This window comes from Cupressus sempervirens, chromosome 1 (assembly GCF_028749045.1).
Source record: "Cupressus sempervirens isolate cs-2001-9-10 chromosome 1, ASM2874904v1, whole genome shotgun sequence".
Taxonomy (NCBI): domain Eukaryota; kingdom Viridiplantae; phylum Streptophyta; class Pinopsida; order Cupressales; family Cupressaceae; genus Cupressus; species Cupressus sempervirens.
In genome coordinates, this window is record NC_143118.1 from 702,873,019 (window position 1) to 702,894,190 (window position 21,172).

The window sequence follows — 21,172 nt, forward strand, 5'->3', positions numbered from 1 at the left end:
CTAATCTTAGATTCATGATTTTTTCATTTGCATTGAAGAGTTTATCAATCAAGTATATTTGTTGAAGGGATAGGTGTTGAATTTCATTGTTTTTTCCTTCTATCTCTTCTTTTATCTTATTTTTCTCTTCCATGACTTCACACAATCTTACTGACTAAATTTCTTTCTCTCTTCTTAGTTTCATCACTTCTTCTTGAAGAGTACTATTCTTTTCAAATATTTCTTTGATTGCTTCATCAACTTCATCTAAATTTCTTGAATGGTTGTCTTCAATTATTTCTTCAATGTAGAGTTGATCATTCATCTAGATTGCAAGATCTTTTCTTCTTTTTAGGGATTGACATAGTTGTGCTTTTGCTTTCTTTGTTGAAATCTAATTGAAAAGATCATTGACTAGAATGATTGTTATAGGGAGACTATTATGTGTTTCAATAATTGTCTTGTCACTGATGTCCAACTTGCTATTTGCTAGTAAGATAATTGCTTACAAATTCAAGTACTATCACTTAGTTTATCAATAAGGAGGATTTGATCAACAAGATGTAACAAAAGCACCTAGAGGAAAGGTCTAGTTATAATTATGTAATGAAGTACAAGGATTAGTTAAGACAGTGATGACATGATGTATTGATGATCTACTTAAGGTTACAAATGTTGGCTAAACTAAGAAATTTTAGAAGAATAAGTTAAACAAAGTTTATCTATGAAGCTTGACCAAGTGGATAGTACGTGACAAGAAAAGTTAGTGCAAGCCAAGTAGAAATTCAGTTGGAACCAAGTAAAAGAAAATTCTAGTGGATGTCAAGCAAGATAGTTGATGCCGAGTAAAGTTTAGTTAATGTTGAGCATCAGTAAACTTTATTTGATGCTAAGCAACACCATATGTGCTGACCATTAGAAGATTGATAATGTTGATTTGTTGCATTATGACAAAGATCATAGTTTTGCCAAATTATAAGTTGACAAATTTGTTTTCTTGAAACTTGTGAACTAGGAGGAAGATAATATTGATGAGCTAATGGCACAGAATTTGATGTAAACCATTTTTGAGGTGAATTCAAATGGATTCTAGGAAGAACTTTGTAGAAGAGATACAAGATATGGGATAGATACATTATATCCTACCTAGTCTATCCAAACCCTAAAGTGCATAATGGAAAATGGAAAAGTATCTCAATTTCCTATTTATATGAATGTCTAGTCATGAAGCGAGGTAGTCATATGCAAGAACCCAAGGAGGGGAAGGAATTAAGGGTTTTTCTTCATCAAGTGACCCAAGAGAAGAATCTAATGGCATGCTAAGAAAGAAGGCTTAAGGAGATTTATGCTTGAAGGGTTAACAAGCTATTAGAACTGCAAAGTGTAAAGGCCAAGTAGAATGGAGGAATGAACAAAGTTATGCAATCTACAAGAGAAGTTGTAAGTTGTGTTAGATCAAAGCTCTAGTGTTACTCTCTAACAATTGTATTAGTCTAGGGTAAATCCTTTGAATTTAGTTTGACCTAACAGTCATTAGTAAATCCTTTAACAGGTTGGCATTCCAAGTGAATGGCCTAAAGTCATCTAACAAGGATCAGTTTTAAAAGAGTTATTGAAATCTCTTAACTGAGTCACATTTAATAGTATGTATTGTAACCTTTAACAGGGTTGGCCTTTCATAGGTCATCACTTTAGGAGAGTGAAAAAGGAGAAGCATTTTACTACTGGTTTTTCCCAAATTGGGGTTCCATGTTAAATCATTGTGTCAAGTGTGCTAATGAATGTGTTGTGTGTCATACTTTACATATCTGCAATTTGACTAGACAGTAACCTGCAAGTTTTAAGTATTTGCATATTCATTTGTATACATGCATGAATATGAATGTTTTATGGGTTCACTAAGATAAGAAAATTTTTATTTTTACATTTGGACCTTGGATAATTTATTGAACCCCACTCTTAATTATTCTAAAGAATTCCAACATTCTTGAGTTGGCCAATAGACGATTCTAAATCTAGCTTCTCATTGTCAATAGCCTTGTCAACTTTGAATACCCCTGTAGCCTTTGATATTTTCTCAAGCTTTTAAACTTCTTTCCTGAGAACCACAAAGCTCTAATACCAATTGTTTTCAATATTATGATAGGCTAAGTTACTAAGAGGGGAGGGGTGAATTAGTAACTTATAAAACTTAATTCTTAATTAGCAATTAATCCTTCATGTGTACTCTAATCTAATTGCATGCATGAGAAACTAAAAAAATTAAAGCATTCATAACACTTTCACACACAATTTGGTGACCTAGAAACCTTCCAAATAGAATGTAAAACTAGGGTTGAGATAATACTCACAAGCTTTAGTACCACAATATAAAGTTGGCCTATTAAGGCTTACAATGATCACTTCTGATGATCTACCATATTAGGAGCAATAAGGACTGGTAGGTCCACCTTGCAAAAGGATTTACAAATATACAATGAAGTATGCACTTGGTAAAGAGATTTACATAAGACAGTTAAGTCTACCTTTTGAAAGTATTTGATTGATCCAATTGTTAGGATGAAACAGTATCTAATCTTTGATCTACAATTTGCTTTATTGAATGAGATTCCCTTTAGTATAGTAATCACCTTGCTGTGATATATAAAACTTTGTTGCTCTTAATACTACTATAGCCTTTGCAATTCACACTTCTTCTCTTCTCTTCTTATTACATTACATCATACCATCATATTGAATGGAATATAATATGTTACATATATACCAATCCAATTTACAAATTACAAAGTTGGCTATAATACAAGTTTACACAAAAACCACAAAGTCGACACAAATTTAGGAACTCAAGTTCTGAAGACTAGCTCGGTGAGGTTTTGATACTTTGCATCCACTATCAATGGTTAGCATCATCATGCACTTGATAGACATAGCATCTTGATCCATACTAATCACTTCCATGTAATCTTGAACTTGGCCTGCACTGGTGAGTAGAAAAATACTTTAAAACTTGATATATACATTGAATCACTTGATTCACACTATATAGCTCAGTCAATGCTATCACTACAAGCTTGGTATAAACTATGTCACTTGGTTAACACAAAATAGCTTGGTTAACACTGGACTCACACCGTAGTAACTGCAAACTTGATAAGTACTACACAACTCAGTTTGCACTGATAAACTTAGCATACACTAAGATGCTTGGTTCACACTACTAATCATCACCTTTGTAGTAATTGCTCAATACAAACTAAATTCTATCCCTTGGACTTGGTAACAACTATAGAACTTGGTAGATATTGAAATGCTTGGTTAACACTATTAACTATACAATGTGCTCGATAGATACTTACAATCTGAATAAGTGTAGGTCAGTAATAACAAACGTATCTATAATGTCAACACATCAACCATCACCTAGTTGTATCCTAAATATTCATCTAGAAAAAACATCAATTTAGACTTGTTCACAATTTTCAATACTTCATCAAGGAAGGGAAAATGGTAGTTATCCTTTTAGGAGGCTAGGTTCAAATTACAAAAATCCACACAAAGGTGAATTTCTCTAGTCTTTTCTCCTTATTGGAACCAAGTTAGCAACCCATATAGAATGTCAAATTAGGAAGATAATTTTAGCATCAAGTAACTTTTGGAATTCTTTCATTATCAAAGGCTCAATTATGGGATTCATTGGTCTCTATCTTTGACAAAATAGTTTGGCATCAGGCTTCAATAGAATGTCATGAGTGATGATTTTAGGATCATATGTCTTGAGTTCTTCATAACTCCATTCTATGAAATCTTTGTATTCTTTAAGTAATTAAAACATATTTTCTCATTCTTGAGGGTTACATGCCTTTCCAATTCTTACCACCTTAGGATCTTCTTCCATGCCCAGATTATAGGAATCACATTCCTCCATCCTTTTTTCCTCAACAATTCTTTTACTATAGGATGATTCATATCAATCGAAGATGTGTTCTAACTCTACCATCCCCTTAGGGGAAGTATTGGTCTTCAAATTCATAATCTCATCTTCATCTTCTAGCTCATCATCCTTAGCTTTTTCACTAGGAGTATTATAAATCTCTTGCCTTTTGAAAAGACCATTGTGCATAATGAACTCGATAATATGTTTGTCATCTTGGAAGACATGGAAGTTTGTAATGTTGTCTGGAATAGATGGGGAAGCAACCAATTCAACTTAAAACCTCTTTAATTTTATTCTTTCAATAGGTCGTAATGCACTTGCTAAAATGGCAAGGGGATCACATACCATGTTCTTCTTCCTTAGAATGGACCTTATGTTCAAGGCCTCAAAATCTTCCAATAAGTTCCAAAATCTTTTTTGGTATGCAAGTAATCTTCTATCATTGCAAGAATAAATTGATCTCACCTGTTTAATGATCAACTGAGGGTCTCCTTTAATTATAAGAGCTTTTACATCTTTCCCTAATGTGAAGAAAAGCCTACAAAAGAAGGCTTCATACCTTGCAATAGTATTAGTACATCTAAACTATAAGAAATATACTACATAAAAGACTTATCCTTGGGATTATTTAATTCAATACTTGAACCAAATCCTAATTTTCATTTAGAGTCTTCAAACTTGAGTGTCAAAATTGGTTGTTCTTTAGGCTTCCTAGACTTGTATTTATTCGTTAGAATCTTTTCTTTCACTTAAACCCTAAAGGACTATTTCTTTGGGATCCATTATAATCTTTCACATGATGGACTTTGTGAGTTTCTATTGTTTACCTTTGATGCTAGTGTTTCCCATTTTTCTTGTTGATCTTGAATATCCCCAATTAATTCTTTTATTTTATCAAATTTTTTCTTAGGATGAACAACTACCAAGGTCCATCCTTGACCTTTGAAAAAACTTCTTCTCCTTAGGAATTTGATCATCCTTGGTGGAGGACAAGATAAAACCCCACTATCTGAGGAGATGTCACTATATGACACATTAAAATATTATTTTTCCTTTTTAACTTTGTTCATGACTTCAAATATGTTCATGGAACTTGATATTTCCTCTTTTATCTCCCTCAGAATTTGTGCATTTTGAAATTGAATTATTTGAGTTAGTACCTAAGTGATTGTGTTGGGACTGAAAATTGCACGGTCCATTTTCAGTCACAGTTAGAAAATTTTGAGAAAATCATGCCCTAAAGTGCCTTTTATGCATATGTGGTTAGTTGCCAGTTTGAGGTCTAGATGGTGTTTGAGTGGCTTAACACCTTTCATTTGACATATGCATGTGATCCATAGTGTTATTCTAACATTTTGAACCATTCTGCGAAGTCCCATTTTGAGTTGGTGCCAATTCTGCATTTTCACTCGTGTCAAACTACGACGAGAGGCCCTATTTGCATCTGAATAACTTGCACCCAAAAAGGTTTTGTGACTTTCTACTTTGAGAGTATCTATTTTCCATACCCAAGAGTCTATGTTTCAGATTTCAAGTCATTTTGAGTTCATTTGATTAGGTTTCGAATCCCTCAAAGTTGGTTAGTTATTGTTTTCATGCTTATGCACTTTGCATATATTTTTGGGAAACCCCGTTTAATAGGTTGTAACTTTTGACCAGTTGACCCAAATGTTGAAATTCTTTTTATGTTGCATTGTACATGTCAGAGACTTGTTATGTTTCAAATTTTAAGTCTTGACGAATCCATTTGATCAGTTTGCAAATGTGATTCCAAATGCAATTTCTATCTTTTTACTGGTGTCAGCATTTGCAGATTTGTCAATACCCCTATTCGTGATGCCATAACTTGAGATATGTGATTTTTTAGATCAAATTGATTGTATCATTTTCTTTTCCACTAAAAATACTCCAAGTGTGTCAGTTTGCAAGTCATGACGAATCCATTTGCACACTCTTCCAAGGTCAATCCATTTGTAAAAATCATTATCTTGTCATTGTTTCCTATCCTGCAAATCCAAGTTGCCAATTTCAGACGCTCACCAAATCTGCCCTGTGATTCATCATGAACCTAAATTGCAAATTTGTACTCTCCTCATGACAATCTACCAATTGCCTAAGTTTCAGAACTTCATGTGCCCGTCTGCCCAATTCCCGAGGCCATTTCCAAATGAAATTTTTAGTTTTCTGAAGTGTTCATTTGCAAGTAAATTTAAATAGGCAACTTTAGAGGTCAATATCTTTTGAATCCAATTTCATCATGAGACAAGATCTGATGGGCCTGTTGATGATGTCAAAGAGAATAAAGAACCTTAATTTTAGAGCTTTGCCAAATGTTCTAGTCAATTTTTAAAGCTAGGCAACAGGTTTCCTGACAGAGATTTCACAATGGTGCAAAAGTGATTAAAATGTGTTTTCAGTGATCAATTAGTGATCAATTTGATATCATTCAGTTTGAATATCTCAGTGGATTAGTTTGCCATATCAGTCGATCGGAAACAATTTTTTTTTTTAATCGAACCCACTTTGGGGGTCTGAATGATTACATTAGATTAATAAAGTGAGTGGTTAAAAGGATATCATTTTTCCTATTAGTATCCATGTTATGAGAAGAAGATTTTGTTGGTCATATCTTGGATGGTATGCAATTTGAAGACACCTCAACATCCTTCCAAATGTAGTTCCTTATGCAAGTAAATGTGGAGATTGAGGTGTGAAGATTTTCCCCAATCCATGTAATGGTTTTGCACTAAAAAAATGAAGATGAAATTATGGTTGCTGCCTAACACAATGGTGACAAATACTTTTAAATGGTTGGAGAACTTACACTCGATAAGCATCTTATGGAATTCAAAAAACATGGTATTTTAATGAAAGGAAAGTTCAGGCAAACTGGATAGCTATAGATCCTTAGTGTTCATCACCTTTTAAAAGGAAAAAGGAGCATCAAAAGTTGTAGACTTAAAGCATCTAAGTAAAAGTTTAAAGTTTGCCACAATTTATATTTTCCATCCAGCAAAAGCTGCCCACACAAAAAGGGCATCTTCATCTGTAAAAGGAAGTCACTTTAAAGGTAGGGCAGACCTTTGAAAAATATATACATGTTTCTTTACATAGAAATGAAACTAATACTAGTAAAAGCATGAAAAATAAAAATAGGGGAAGCTCATTCTTAAGCAAGATGGCAACCTCACACTATGCAAAGAAGCCATTCATGCCCATGAAGTCTAGCAGCAACAGGAAGGCATAGTAGAAGAGGCCCTCAAAACATCTTAGTGCATGCGGTGAAAAGACCAACCCATGTAGATCAATAAGGAGCAATTTCACAATAGCATCCAAGCTTGAAACTACAAGCTAACAGACACTCTAGCTCTGGGAAAAGGAGTAGAGTTGTAGCTGTGCATAACCAATCTAAAAGGAGACACCAAAGACAGAATAAAGAAGTAGCAGCATGCATTTCAAAGGAGTCAACTCAGGAATGGACGTTAGCAAATGGCACCCACGAGTAGACAATTTAACATAAATGAGAGGGAGCCTTCACACTAAATTTAAAGAAGAGCCACCAAATTTAAGGGAGCAACCCATGAGTAAACCATCCACACAAGAAAATAGTGGAGGCATCATCTAATGAAGCTTATACTCATTGGTGACATCAGCATTGAATAACAAGATTAGCGCGTGGAGGGAATGAAGCTGCTACAGCACATAAAAGGTTGCTCAATAGGTATGGAATGAAGCAGTCCATAGAGCAATAGAGAAAACCATGTGAGAGCCAGCAGGAAGTTGTAGTCAAAGGCATCATTCATGCAAAAATAGATGTTTGTGCATTCAAAGAAGCAACATCCATACATTAAATAGAAGAAGACGCCAGTTAGATTTATGAGAAGGCATAATAAAAGACCCCCACGTCAGTATAGCAGTGGCGCAAAGTTTAGAGACAAAATAAAAATGCAAAAGGTAACTCATGCCCAGGCAGATTTGCAAAGGATGTACATTCATAGTTTTTGTCCCACATTGTTGACATGGGGGCCTTATTAAGCTTTTAAATACAAAAACAAACATATTGTAATGTCTTAAGATAAGGGCCATTTGGAAGGAAATGCCTGCATGGTGGGCCTGAGCCCGTTGGCATGCTAGAAAGAAGGATGATGTCAATGTGACAAAGCAAAATTTTGACCAAACTTGCACAGGAGCTGATGTGGCACCAAAGGACAGAGATTGAACGAGATCCAAACACGTGGTAGATCGAACAAATCTCGCATACCTACAAAAGGAAGTTGTGCACAGGATAAATAAAGTGAGAATGTGGGAAGCTAGTGGGTCTCGCATGTGTGATGAGATGGCATTACATAGAAAGTTCAGGTAGGAGTTGCCAAATCATGACACGTGTCACGATCTAACAAGTGATGCTTTTCTACAATATCAAGATGTGCACTAGATAAAAAAATGTGAGAAAGCTAGATCACAACACGTGGCATGAGTCTCGATGGCACTGACATGACATCTAATGTAGAGGTGGGCCAATCAAATAGTGCCACGTGGCATTGGTCAAACAGAGGGTTGACCACAGATTAGAAAGAAGGAGAGAATTTGAAGAGTTAAAAAATAATTTTTAATTATTTTTAAAAAAAAGAGTGGGTACATCAGAGTTTTAAGTTCGAAAAGGGAATTTTTTCTAAAGTTTTAAATTTAGAATTTTTTAAATTTTTCAAAATTTAAAAATCAAATATGCAGATCTATGCATTTCTAGCAGAGGAAGACTTTTTCAAATAGACTTTCAGGAGGTTTCTGAGATGCAAAATAGGCAATGTTATATATCGTCGAAATTAGGAGAAGATGAACTTTTTGATTTCGGAGTCAGTTTTTGTGTAGGAAGTAATCGGATCAAGTTACATGAGGATTTGTGTCAGGTACTTATCTTGCAACTGAATTTAGATGACAAAGTTCAAAATTGATTTATAGCATGGAAATGACCTAAATATGGTTAAAAGGCAATGGAAATGAGGTTTGAGGCAATTTTAACCATTTTCAAATCAGTTGAATCTCAATTTCATCAATATTTCATTGAGGAAAATCAGTTTTTTTGGTAAACAAGTTTTCATCATTCAGTAGGGGATATTTGCAAATTAGTTACAATGTAATGATGAAATAGAAAATTAGATCAGATGGGTAAAAAGATGAAAGAGGTTTTCAGTTGCACAAGATGGAATTCCAAATGGACACTTGTCATCTTCAGTTTCAATCCAGGAATTCATCTCCTTGCTATATTATTCTTTCTTTCTTCCATTTGAAGGGTTCTAGTTTTTGTGACTGAGAAACTAGAAGGGTTCCAATCTTGAGTTCTCTCAGATCTGTGATACCATTCTTCAGCAAATTTCTCATGTAATGAACAACAAGAAATAAGAATACCTATAGTTTTGATCTGCTAGGTAGCTTTGCATTTAAATTTCATGCATCTTATTGTAATTTGTTTCAAAGAAATGAATGATAAGGCAGCAGCAAGTCAATCTTCATTCTGATATCTTGTCTCCCATTCATGTTGTTTGTGATCTTTTGTGTTTTGTAAACAAAGAATATGAAACTCAGTTGCAACCTATTGGTTGTATATGTTGATTTATTTTTCTTATGACTCGAAGAGTTATGTAGATGCTTGATTCTTCATCATAGGATTGTAGATTTCATGAAGGGATAAGTCGAGTATGAGGTTCAGAAGGATGCAGATGTCTAATTCACAAAGTGGATAGATAGATCGGGAAGTCCTGATGTATGACATATGTTAGTGACTTTTAGGGATGTGTGTTAGGGTTTTGTGTGAATTGTCCAATAAATAAGGCACTGCTATTTTGAAGGATCATAAGGTTGTGTTGTTCATATCATGTTTTGCTGAGATCAACATCAATAATCAAATGTTTTTCCCCTTTTCATGTTGAAGAGCTATAAAAGTTGAACCCTCACTCAACTTGTGAGATTCCTAGATCTGCATTTAGCTACTATAGATTGATGGTTATTTCATGAGTTATCAGGAGAAATAAGGGTTTTATCTGCTTCATATTAGATTCAGTGTATGCTTTGATAACTTGTACCATATAAGGAATCTATAGGTCTACCCACCTAGGTTTTGCAGAGCCTAAAGTAGGTTAATAATGGGTGAAGCCTACAAAATCCTAGATGAAGCAAAACATTTGGGTTTGCTTCTTTACCAAAGTATTGGAAGTTTTCAACCATGCTAGCTATGAACTAAGTCATGACCTCTTCTTTTGTGGTAGGGATCATAGATTCTTTATTCAGATTGTCTGGTCTCTTGGCTAAAGTTATGTCAAGGGCCATCACTTTGTAGGAACCTAAGTCAGCTTGTAAAAATGCTAGCTCATTTGGTGTACTGTATTTTATGATCATCATAATTACTTTGGCTCAATGTCAATCTTGATCTAATTATTCACTCATTTCCACGGTAGCCATAGTTGAGTAAAGTCAGTTGAGAACTTTCCTCTTAAGCATTTTTTCCATTCTCTACTCACCAACAATCAATATGTTAATGGAATATCCACCACATGTATATCTATGATGTCTTGGATTCTGGGGCCTATCATCAACTATATTTGAACATCTTTCAATTCTCTAATGACTTTTACTTATGTCTTGTCAAGTTGAATCACTATTTGATCTGTAGGTTGAGGAGTAACTCCCAACCCATGAGCTATCAAAAGTGGCATGGCATTACAAGAGGCTCTTGAATCAATGAGACAATTGTGTAGGCTTTTTCCAAATATTTTGATGCTAAGAAAGAAAGGAGGAACTTTGAACTTGTCTTTATACATGTTTCACATCACCTTAGAAGTTCTTACTTGCTATCATATTGTCTTTTGAGTAGAGATACTAGGTGTTTCCTTTATATGAATGAGAGTCTTTATTAGTGCTTCCCTTTGATTAGGAAAATTTTGTAGCCTATAGAACAAGGATATATTGGCCTTCATTCTTTTTAAATCATCCAATGTACTATACTTTGTAGTTAATTAATTAGGATTCTTGAGGATTGTAGGTACATTTCTTTGGTTTTTATTTTGTTGTCCAACATAGGGCACTATGTAGATACTAGATTTTTATTATCCTTTGGATCTAGAGGCATTCATTTCAAAGTAGGAGGAAACCTATTAGTCATGGGTTCCCTTAGGTTTCTCAAATTATAAGTATTTTGATTGTCATTTTGAAATGCAAGCATCTCTTTTGGTTAATGATCTGATTCTTGACTGAATGGAAAAGTAAATTCTTCATTCACTTATTCTTCCATCACTGAATTTTGTAGAGAATCATAAGATTCTAATAGTATAGTATTGAACTACCTAGGAGGCTCAATATTATTGCCTTGTGAATTTTGATTCACTTCTTGATTTCCATTGAAATATGAACTATCCTTGTTGGGTACATTTTGATTACTATCATATTGATTGATGTCTAAAAATTGAGCATTTCTTTTTCTTATTTGGAGGGATGCTTCTATTGTTTAGACAAGTATTCAATTGTCAATTCTATCTTTGGAAACTATTGTTGTGAACTAGAGGATTGAAATTGTTCCTTGTATTTTTATTTTCTTCATTATTATTTCTATTGAAATTCTTATTGTAATTCTGACCATAGTTTTTGTTCTTATAAGGGCACAAAGTTATTGTTTTGGCCTTGCAAAAAACTTTGAATTTGAGACATGGTCTTATTCATTTGGTCTTCTTAGTGGAATTAGATTCAATTGGAATTAATTTACTAGGCATCACTTGTACTCTAATAGGATATGTCATTATTGTTGAATTATCTTAAGTTGGGACCATCAATCCACCTCCGTTAGGATTGTCTTGTTTAGTAAAGGTAATTGCTTTTGAGAAAATTTTGTCCAATGTGTCAATGTCTGCAATAGGCAACCTACTCAAAAAAATATCTGTAAGGGGGTCTATAGCATTTAAATAAATCTAGATTGCAACTTCAACTGGTATGGTGTAGGTTGTGTCCAACTTGTAGTTGTAGACACCTAAAAACCTTTAGAAAATAAAGTATTTTTATTTTCTGAAAAAGTTCTGATGACATCATCATTTATTAATTAATTAATTAATTAATTAATTAATTAATTAATTTTTATGCCATTAAATTCCTTTATCTTAATTAAAAATATTTAATTAAGGAATCCCTCCCAAAAATGTTTAAATCTTATTTAAACATTATTTCCTTATTTATTAATTATTTAATTAATAAATTGACCAAAAATCCTAAAATAAATAAAAAATTTATTTTTTGCCCAAAAATTGGCCAATTTCCTTATGACCAATAACCTCTTCCAAAATCTTCTAATCCTTCTTTAATTTCGATTAAAGGCTAATCTCATCATTTCCTACCCCTAACCCCAACTCAAAATATTTAATTAAAATTAAATATTAATCCTCATGTTTATTAAAAAAGTTTTAATAAATATCTCCTCAACCCAAACCCTTGAAATAAATAAAACTTTATTTATTTCCTAAAAATCTAATTTATCCTCACCTTAAGAAGTTCTAGACTCTTCTAGAAAGTCTTCATCCTCATCCTAGGAAATTCTAGACTATTCTAGAAAGTCTTTATCCTCATCCAAAATCTAGAATCTTCTAGAAGATGTCTTTAAACCTAATCCTAATCCCCTCCTAACCTTGTCACATTCCCTAAACATCGGTTAAAACTTACTAACCCAAGCCAAAGTTAACAAATATCTCTTCTTTCACCCACCCTCATTAAATGCCATCCACTTGCCTATCCTTAAGCTAATCCTAAACCATCCTAATCCATCCTCTAATCATTTGCACAAGCCTAAACAAGCTTAAAACATTTCTAATCAAGTCCAAGTCGAATTTGCTCTCATCACCCTCAAAATATCTCAACCATAAAACTTTATGAAGTCCACTAGGTCATAAATGACTCTTACAAGCTCTTTTATTGCTCTTACAAGTCATTATGAGGGTCTTTATGAAGATTTTATCTCTTGAGCCTCCTTTGTTGACTCATCCTTGCCCTTTCCTCCATCCTCTCACCATGTGACATGTGTCACTCCTTGATTGGCTATAAGGAAGCACAATCCATGTGCTCTCCTCTCATGCAATCTGAGCCTTCCATAAGCTTTTTCCCATCCTTGCATCTTAGCCCTCAATCCCTCAAGCCTCTTGCCTATAAATTGGATCCTTCCCCTTTGCAAAATAACACAATCCATGAAGTAAAGTTATAATGCTATTTTGAGAGCCAAATCCATACTAAAGCCATCTATCCACACCAAAAATCCACAATCATCCATTGAAGCCTTTGGAAGCATATTGAGCATACATCCTATCTTTTTAGACAAAGCTACTCAACAAGAGAGCTTCTCATTGAGAGAGCCCATTAATGGCTCATATTTTCAATTGAGATCTCATCTTAGTCTATCTTGAAGTTTATGAATTTTGTTTAGTTTGTAGAAGCTTTATTTAAATTTGGTTTCTATTAGCATACTAACATTGCTCATATACATTTTGGCACGCCCGGTGGGACCCCGCATGGGTCATCTTCATTAGCTTTTTTAGTCAAGTTTTGTATGTCATTTGCTGACTTTGGCTAATTTTTCTTGTTTTTGTGATTGGTAGGATTGTATAAATTGGTTTTGTAGGTCCACATGAGCATGAAGAAGACAAAGGAACTCATAATCTATCTCATAGTGTTTGCAGATTTTTCAAGCTTATAGGTGGACAAAGAACTTGAAATTCTTCTTCTTCTTCTTGTCTATATTCTTCTTATTCCATCTACTTCTTCTTCTTCTTCTTGTGGGAGATCTTGGCCATTTTTTTTTTAAGAAAGCAAAATCATACACACTTCTTTTTAGTGCTTAAAATGAACCCCCAAATCATACTTAAATCCATTGAAAAACTAAAAATTTGCAAAAAAGAAAAAATCTTTTAACAAGTGAAACTAAACTAATCTAATCACTTGCATCCTTGCAACATCAAGGTTTTAGATACATTCATGCAAAATTAGGAACACTTCATTTTTGGGAATTTAAAAAGAACTTCAAGTTTCCATTTCAAAAGGTTCAAAATCAACACTAAGTGCACACTAAAGTTCTTTTAAAAAATCTCATAAAAACTAAGAGTCCTAAATGGTTGCCAAAAATTGTCCTAAAAGCTTTGTTATTTGTTCCAAACAAATGTCTTATTGCAAAATCTTGAATGTTTCTTAAGATTTTCATGCATCAAAACAATCTAGGAATATCATTTTTGGGCTTAAAATATGCAAACTAGAACACAAAATCTTGAATGAAAACCAAAGTCCAAAGAGTCATTTTCACTTTTGAGTCCAAAACAATCTTGAATGATCTAAGGTTAAAACAAAGCACTTCAAAGTTCTTAAAACAACACACAAAATCTCAATCTTGAATGCTCAAAAGAAAACACTTGAATGTTTAACCACTTTTCTTTGAATGCATGTTGCTAAAATCACTCTTGAATGCCATGGATTAAAATCAAATTTTCCTTGAATGCATGGTTAAAACAACAAATTCAATCTTGAATTCTAAGGATCAATTAACTATTGCAATATCAAACACTTCATTTGGAGCTTCTAAAAATTGAACAAAACAAATCTCTTTTCCACATGCAATCTAGGTAAAGTTTGATTTTTGGACATTTAAGAAACCTTGTTAAGTTAAAATACAAATTTGCAAAAATCAATTTGAGTAGTTCCTTGGACTCACCTCTTTTCTAATCACCCATCAAATATTAACCATTGGTTGCAATCTCAGCGCCATTTATGGGGATGGGTCTACTTGAAAAAGGTGTTAAATGTTCCACAATCTAACTCACTCACTTGGTCTTTGAATTTTTGCTTTAACTTTATCAAAATTCTTAAATGATCAAAACTCTAGATTAAATCGATCACACTTCAAGTTTGGGCACTAAAATTGAACAACAACTGACGTGGAGAGCCTCCGGGCGCGCGCTTGAAATCGAATCTCAAACACTTTTTTTTTGGGCTTAAAACAAACTCACACTCAATCTTGAATGCCTTAAAGAAAATTAATCGATACTTGACGTGGAGGGCCTCTGGGCGCGCGAGTTTGCTTTTGTTGACCCTAACTCTTCTTATTGTTTTCATTCTTCGATCGATTTACTTTTGTTGGTGCTTCAAGTTGGAATAAACATTGTATCTTAAACATGAGTGCTTGCAAAGTCTAGATCAGAAAACTTAAGCGTCAGTTGGTAAAAGAACAAATGTGTTTTTTAGCCCAAGGTCATCCAAGTCTTCTCTCCCCTTGTCGTCTTTCGAGGCCACCTTGGGTGCATAAGATTAGGATCCAAAACCTTGTTTCTTTTTAGGAGGCCTGCTTGGGGATTTCATCACCCCTTGGACGACCTCAACTCCAGCATTCTGGCGGAGTATAAGAATCGGAAGGTGAATCGAAAGACACCTCTCTTGGGATCAAGATTTTGTCACTCGGGCTAAGCCTCAAGGAACTTTATACCCTTGAGAAGTGAAAGAGGAGAAGTGGGTTACCGCTCCTCTCGGCTGTGTGACATCTTTTTGGTCTCATCTACGGATTTGGGCCTCACGTACCTTGGGTATATCGAGGACTCCTTAGCTAAACCAACTTTCAGCCTTGTAGACAACCATCTAGGATGTTAATGTGTTTGAGGTGACTGATCGAAACATTTGTAGAACATACACACTCCTTGGCGCAAGTATCACTTTCTGAGAATCAAAAACTTCTATCTGGTTGTTTCTATCTATTGCTTGATCTTTTATTTGTTGAATGAATGTTTGCCAAACTTGGTCAATCCTAGCTTAGGGCATACTTAGCGTAGTCACTGCCTATTCCAGAAGTTGAATGAGTTGAAGCAAAACAACCAAGATCTCTCAAAGCCAAGAAGATTTAGAAATTGATGTCAGAGCAACCCAAACCCAAACAGAAGTTCCACAAAGTTAAACTCAAACCATCTCTAGCATACCAAGAACTTTCAGCCAAGAGAAAAGAAATAACACCAAGCCCACGAATTGCCAAATTCCACAAAGCAGAGGACAAAGCTACCGACGAAGCACTTCAAGAGGCCTGGTTAGAGCGCACCATCAAATTTAGCCAACATCCAGGAGTTAATCCTGCTTATGCCTTACCAACTAGGCATGATTTCTATGATTAGACACCCTTGTTTCTCCCCATCTTCTTGGATTAGCTTCACTTTAGAGTCATCTTTGTAGAAAAGCCAGCCATCTTAGGTTATCCCCTTAAGCATTATTAGCTCATCCATCTCATTTAGAATCAAACCATCTAGCCAGCAATCAACACCACACATCCAAGCCTTCAAAATTGTTGTCACTTTTGCCAAAAGTTTGCCACTCCTAAAATCTTCCAAATCCATCAATCTCACCAAGGTTATCCCTTTGACAGAGCTTTGTCTAGGGTAATCCAGCTTTGTCACTTGTTATCCCTCATCACCTTGAGCTAAAGGTTGGGATCCACAAGTGGTCAATCTCGTGTTCTTCCTAAAGGATCATCAATCTATCCTTAAGTTGACACAATCACCACCAAGCTTGCACATAGGAAAGCAGACCTTTCGTGCTTTGGCAACATATCTTTGAAGTTAGAATCTCCAACCCAATCCTCCTTAGGTTTTTTCATATAGCTTTGCCTTAACCTAGGAAATCATTTGCATAGAGAAGCCTTCCCCCTTTTGCATCCATCAGCATTATTGCATCTCATCCCTAGGAGCATTTTTCATGCCACCCATCACTCGCTTAGCCAAGAACAAAGAAACAATGGAGCCCTATCATTTGGATCGAACAGCCTCACCCCCCTTGAGCACTCAGCCATCCTTCAGCCCAGAGAAAGCTATGCCATCACGTACTGACATTGAAGCTTTCATGAACCAACCAGGAAATGCAGTATTGGTAAATGCCATTATAGACAAGAACAAAGAGACAATCATGGCTAATTTTTGAAGGGAAAATGTAGGAACCTTTGACTTTGGAAGACCCCCTCCATTATCAGATCCATCTCACCCATTGTTTGGGCAGCTACCACCACCCATAGGCTCTTATGATCCAAATTATCCTCAATATATGCCAAAAGAAGAGCCTCCAGCCAATCCATATGATCCAACAGACCCAAACATACCATCATCCACCCAAGTTGAAATCTCCATGCCGCAAGCCAACCCAGCCACCACCACTCCATCCTTGGTTCATACCTCTCCGCTCCAAACCCCCTTTACCCAAAATAGCTCACCGTTCACCCCCTTCACTATTGCTGCTGCTGCTCCCCAAACTAGCCTTCCAAATCCACCCATCTCCCAAATCAGTGCTAGCATCTTTGGCCAACCTCAGCAATATACAACAGGGATGCCACCCATGGGGCCAAGTAATCAACCTTTCATCACCCCCAGCTTGTTCACTACAACCCAACACACAATCCCATCATTTCCATTAGGTCTTGGGAGCTCAATACCATTAGCCACAAATCTACAAGCTACTACCCTCACTCCACAAAGCTATCAAATCCCACAAGCTACTACCAATTTTCTACCAAGCTCCCAAGTGACCCCAGCCCCTGCCACCACTCTACCAAGCTTCCAAATCCAACCACAAAGCTATCAAACCCCATCAGTTCCATTCCCAAGCTTTCAATTCCCACCACCTCCACCACCAACTAATCCATTACCTCCAATTACCAACTACTTTTCAATGCCACTTCTAGGAGGTAATCCACCACCCCAGCCAACCACCAATTATTTGCAGATACCATCCCAAATGGGGGCACAACCCACATATATTGGTCAAACCCCACAAGCCCCCGGATCCTTTCCCCAAGCCTCTCAACCATCTTATACCTTACCTCCACAAAGCAATCCATTTATCCCACAGCCAGCTTCTGTTCCTCAATCCCAACCTCAAATCCCATATCAACAGCAACCCTCGCAGCACATGCAGCAATATGCGCCACCTCCCCCTCAGCAACCTGTCATCCATCATGCAACTGCCCAAACAATGTACAATCCCTATCAGCAAATCCCTCATAGCCATCCATATTCAGCGGCCCCATCCAGCACATACCTACCTCAAGGCACTCCTACATTGGGGGCACCCCAGCCATCACCTATCAATTCAGAATGGGAGCAAATGAAGATAGCTCTGAAAGCCATCCAAGAAGGGAATGATCCGAAGACATTCAAGTTTGAGAATGTGTGTCCTTACCCATTTGACAGAGCCATTACCATGACACCATTTCCCAAACACTTTGAGGTACCCAAATTTGACAAATTCAGAGGAAAAGGAGACCCTGTCACACATATCAAAGAATTTTACATGCACTGCCAAGACGTAGCATACAATGATGTCTTCCTCTTGCGCCTTTTTCCCAAAAGCTTAGCTGGACCAGCTCTTGAATGGTTTTATAGAATCCCCTATGGCACAATTAAAAACTTTGCTGAATTATCTGAGGCATTTGTAGCCCAATATGCCCATCTTGTTGAAACAGAGCTATCAATAGTTGATCTTGTCCACACCAAGCAAAAAGGTGGAGAAAGCCTTGCCGAATACCTGCAAAGATGGCAAACCCTTACCACCCGCATATCCTGCACCTTGCCAGAACGCCATGTTGTGAAAATGTTTATTGATAATGCCCATCCTAGCTTGGCTCACCACATGACCATGAACTGTTTGCAAACCTACAAAGATATCAAAGAGAAAGGAATGATCCTTGAGCAAGGACTCATTAAAGATGGTGTGGTCAAGCTTTACAAGGAAGCCAACCAAAATCAATCACATTCCAATGACAAGTCTAGGTATTGGAACAAAAACAAGCACGTTGCAACAGATGGCGTCACTGACACCAGACATGTGAATATTGTTGGTCCTTCTCACAACCAGTCCAACCCACCATATCAACCAAAAAATCAACAAGCTATCAACTACCAACAACAGAATAACCAAAGCTATCAAAACCACAATCCAAGACCCAACTTCCAAGGGTCTAGCAATCAAGCTAATGCCATCAATGTAGCTGCAGGACAAAAGCCTAGATTCCAACCTACACCTAGAAACTATACACCCCTTGGTGAACCATTGGATGTCATTTTTGAGAAATTAGTCAAAGAAAACCTCATCAAATTTCCTCCTACCCAGCAAATTGACCCAAGCCAATCCAAAGCTGCATGGTACAAAGATAATGAGTACTGCAAATTTCATAGGGTAAAAGGTCACACTACCCTCAGATGCATGAAACTAAAAGACTATGTGCAGGACCTCATTGATCGGAAGGAAATCACTGTTGGTGCCCAAACCTCTCCCAATGCAGGCTTACAGATCTATCAAAATGCTTTTCCTCCACACCACAACCAAAATCCTGGAAAAGCACCTATCCAAACCAACAACAACAACACCAACAACCGTCAGCCAAACCAACAGCATGGGAAGAACAATGACCACACTTCATCCTATATAGACTATGGTAGCCTTATAGGTTGTATATCCGAGAAAGAGCCTTCCGTCAATGTTATCAATATCCAAGGACCAAACAATGAGTGTGCAATCACCACTCGAAGAGCGCGATTTAACATCGCAGGCCCACCTGTTACACCAACACCATCAGCTCCATCAAAAAGCCAGTACAATATCTTGGACCACCTTGGGAACATGCCAGCCCAAATCTCCATTTTAGACCTTCTTCGCACTAGTCCTGTGTACAAGAACATCCTTGATAGTGCTCTCATAGAATCTCGTGTCCCTTTTGATATCAATGCTACTGATTTTCGTAATCTTGTTGGACACCTCTCATCCTCATGTGCCCTATCATTCAAACCCACCGACATACCCGTGGTCGAGCCAGATCACACCCTTCCGCTTCGCATAGCCATCATGGTATCCAACTTTGCTGTAAAAAGAGTAATGATAGATAATGGATTAGCCTTGAATATTTGCACCCTAAAATTCATAAAACAAGCTGGGTATACTGAGGCAGATATCATCAGTGAGGTTATCACCATCAAAGCTTATGACAACTTGGAAAGAACCACAGAAGGAACTATTTTGCTGCCAATCAAGGTTGGGCCAGTCATCCAAGAGACACTCTGCCATGTTATTGATCTAAACCTACCATTTAACATCCTCCTTGGTCGCTAATGGATTCATGCCATGAAAGCCGTTCCATCCACTTACCATCAGTGCATCAAATTTCCGCATCAAGGCACTGAGGTAACCATCCATGCCGATCCAGAACCCTTTGCTTACTGCAATGCGGTTGAAGCTTCATATACAAACCATTGCCCTGGAATTGATATTGGCACATCCATCGCCAGCTCATCCCACACTTATAATGACCCAAAAACCATCCTCGCCTCTACCCTGTCTACCGTGAAGATCAATAACAAAGGTTGTGGAGAGTATAGTCTGTCAGATGCATTTGTTGTCGGGGCACTCCCACTTGATCCACATGCCCATGGACGACCGACATATCACAAAGCTAAGGAGGTTCCACCTCCTCGATACAAACAGTTTGGCCCAACAACCTTTGTATCCTCAAAAATCCCTCTTCATGAGGAGCTCACTCCAGATATCAACAAATGGTTACATAAGGATGCACCTCAAAGAAATCAAGCACGCCTTGATCACTTCAGCCAAAAGTATCCCCAAGAACATAAGCTCATCACTGACAAATGGAACTATCAAGGTGGTGGTCTAGGACCAGAAGAAAGAGGCATGCAGTGCCCCATCGATGCACATAAGTGGGAATCGAAGTCAGGTCTTGGCTTTGGCATATCCACAACTGGGGGCACCAATGAGAACGGTCACGCTTTTTCGAACATTCACCGCAACCTTGTCGAAATCGAAGACATTCCTGAGGAAGTTGAAAAGAGAGCCTACGACGATATCCTAGACCAAATCTCCCTCGAAGACTCTGTTCTCCAAGAACTATCCATCCACCTCATTGACCTACCACTCGCCCATCCACAACTCATAGATTGGGACCAACCAAGTGTCATACACATCGATGAGTTCACATCAGAGGAGGCACTTCTAAGATTCATGGGAGCTGAAACTCCTCACAAGAAAACAAAGCCAGATTCTACCTATATCTACAAGCTAGATCCCAAGGGGTATTTTGGAGAAAATCCCCAACCTAGTTCCGATACACCCAAAATTGGAACTAAGGTGAATCTGAGACTAGCTAAGGCAACGAAGAGAACCCCTCAGCAAGAAAATCCAGAGCCACAAGAAGAACATGAGGATTTAGCATTG